Below are 2,360 nucleotides of genomic sequence, written 5' to 3'. Positions count from 1 at the left end.
CTTTTAATCCAGCTAACATATTTAGTATTACACAACACCTATGTGTTTGAACAGTACTTAATATGATTTCAATTACTTTATTTTAGAGAATAAGTTGGTCGATGGAGACCAAAATTACCTCTGCAAGTGTTGGTTGAACAGAATCCGCATGCATCCACGTCACCAGCCTGACACAGTTCATCTTTAGAAATCTGAAATGTAAAGAACACTCACTATATGTGAGTTTGTTCCCAATGTAGAAAACAGTCCTCCCTATTCCTGCACCTTACATTTTGAGTATTACACAGGACCTGTTTGTATGTGTGCTCCTCAATGTAACTTTCATTCTTCTATACTTGTAATTTCAAACTCAGTCCTCCCTATTCCTGCTCCTTACATTTTGAGTATTACACAGGACCTGTGTGTATGTGCGCTTCTAAATGTAATTTTCATTCTTCTATATTTGTCATTCCAAAACTCAGTCCTCCTTTTTATGCAGCTAACATATCTAGTATTACACAACACCTATGTGTTTGAACAGTACTTAATATGATTTCAATTACTTTATTTTAGAGAATAAGTTGGTCGATGGAGACCAAATTACCTCTGCAAGGGTTGGTTGAACAGAATCCGCATGCATCCACGTCACCAGCCTGACACAGTTCATCTTTAGAAATCTGAAATGTAAAGAACACTCACTATATGCGAGTTTGTTCCCAATGTAGAAAACAGTCCTCCCTATTCCTGCACCTTACATTTTGAGTATTACACAGGACCTGTGTGTATGTGTGCTCCTCAATGTAACTTTCATTCTTCTATACTTGTAATTTCAAACTCAGTCCTCCCTATTCCTGCACCTTACATTTTGAGTATTACACAGGACTGTGTGTATGTGCGCTTCTAATGTAATTTTCATTCTTCTATATTTGTCATTCCAAACTCAGTCCTCCTTTTTATGCAGCTAACATATCTAGTATTACACAACACATGTGTGTTTGAACAATATTTAATATCATTTCAATTACTTTATTTTAGAGAATAAGTTGGTCGTTGGAGACCAAAATTACCTCTGGAGGGTTGGTTGAACAGGATCCGCATGTCCACATCACCAGCCTGACGGTTCAACTTTGGAAATCTGAATGAAGGGATGTACACTGAATTATTCCATAAATAAAGTCCACCAACTGTATGAGCAAAGCACCTTTAGCTGAACACACCTCTACCTGTAGGTACACATAATAAGTAGGATAAACTTTAAACAATGCAGATATATCAAATAGTAGCAAATGAAATGAATATTTTTCAAAATCAGTCAATTGATCTAAATGTATGTCTTTCTGTGGTTACTTAAACCAACTGAATGCAACTCATTATTTTGTAATTGTAATTTCAAAACTCAGTCCTCATATATATATATATATATATATATATATATATATATATATATAATATAAGCTTTTGTATTTTGAGCAGTTGCTTGTCTCCTTTGGAAAAGAAAGGTATTCTGATTATAATGATCATCGAACATGATCTATGCTAATAATGTGTAGTATAAAAATAGTTTAAAAGTGAAAAAGCAAACAAAGGAAAAACAATCCTTTAATAAACACTGGAATCCTATGCATAATAAGTCACAACTCACCTTTAAATGAATTGGGGTATTTTACATCAAATCCTTCTTTATCTTCACCTAAGGAGCAATAACAATTGTTACTCAGCAACACATTCTCTGATCTTTGCAGAAGATGTCAGCAAAGAGGTCTCAGAGAGCAAACATGATTCCAACATGATACTGTACACCAGGGGTGTCAAACTCCAGGCCTCCTGGGCCAGTGTACTGCAACTTTTACATTTCTGTCTGGTCTAAACACCTTAAGTATATTACTGAATAGCTTCTCAGTGCAGTCAAGTTGATGACCATCCATCTGATCCAGCATGTGACATCAGAAACACATCTAAATGTTGCTGGACACCAGCCCTCAGACCTTGAGTTTGACACCCCTGCTGTACATAATATGATTTGGTGTTATTTTATGCGAAAATGATGTACTGAAGTACACAGTTCTACATAATTGACTTTCTATTGACAGGTTCTCAAAATCTTTTAAAAAATTAAAACATCATCTTAATACTAATGATTACTATCTAGGATAATTTGTGCCTGTGAAACAATATCACTCACTGATGTACAGAAAATGACCATATACAGTTTTATCTAATTCTGGAGTGAGCCACCTTCCCTTTAAACTCTGGTACACTGGCTAACATGGTTGGTAATTACTAGCTAAACTGCTGCAAATCAGATGCTTTGGTGTATCCAAGCATCAAGTAACCTACAACATTCTGCAAATTACTAAACTATATGTACTTAAATGTCTTAG

The 2,360-nt window shown here is 35.1% G+C and overlaps 1 long non-coding RNA gene across 1 annotated transcript; it reads right to left on the bottom strand.

Moving 5' to 3' along the window:
- Window positions 1-583: 583 nt before the first annotated feature.
- LOC145553076 (uncharacterized) lies at window positions 584-1,823 on the bottom strand. The gene is made up of 3 exons (XR_014089262.1): window positions 1,622-1,823; window positions 1,047-1,114; window positions 584-656 (listed from the first exon to the last, which is right to left on the bottom strand). It is a non-coding gene; the product is annotated as an uncharacterized LOC145553076 (long non-coding RNA).
- Between the last annotated feature and the right edge of the window lie 537 nt (window positions 1,824-2,360).

This window comes from Poecilia reticulata, chromosome 10 (genome assembly GCF_904066995.2).
Source record: "Poecilia reticulata chromosome 10, P_reticulata-male-v2, whole genome shotgun sequence".
NCBI lineage: Eukaryota > Metazoa > Chordata > Actinopteri > Cyprinodontiformes > Poeciliidae > Poecilia > Poecilia reticulata.
Note: the sequence above shows the minus strand (reverse complement) of the source record. Positions and strands in the feature narration are given on the sequence as shown.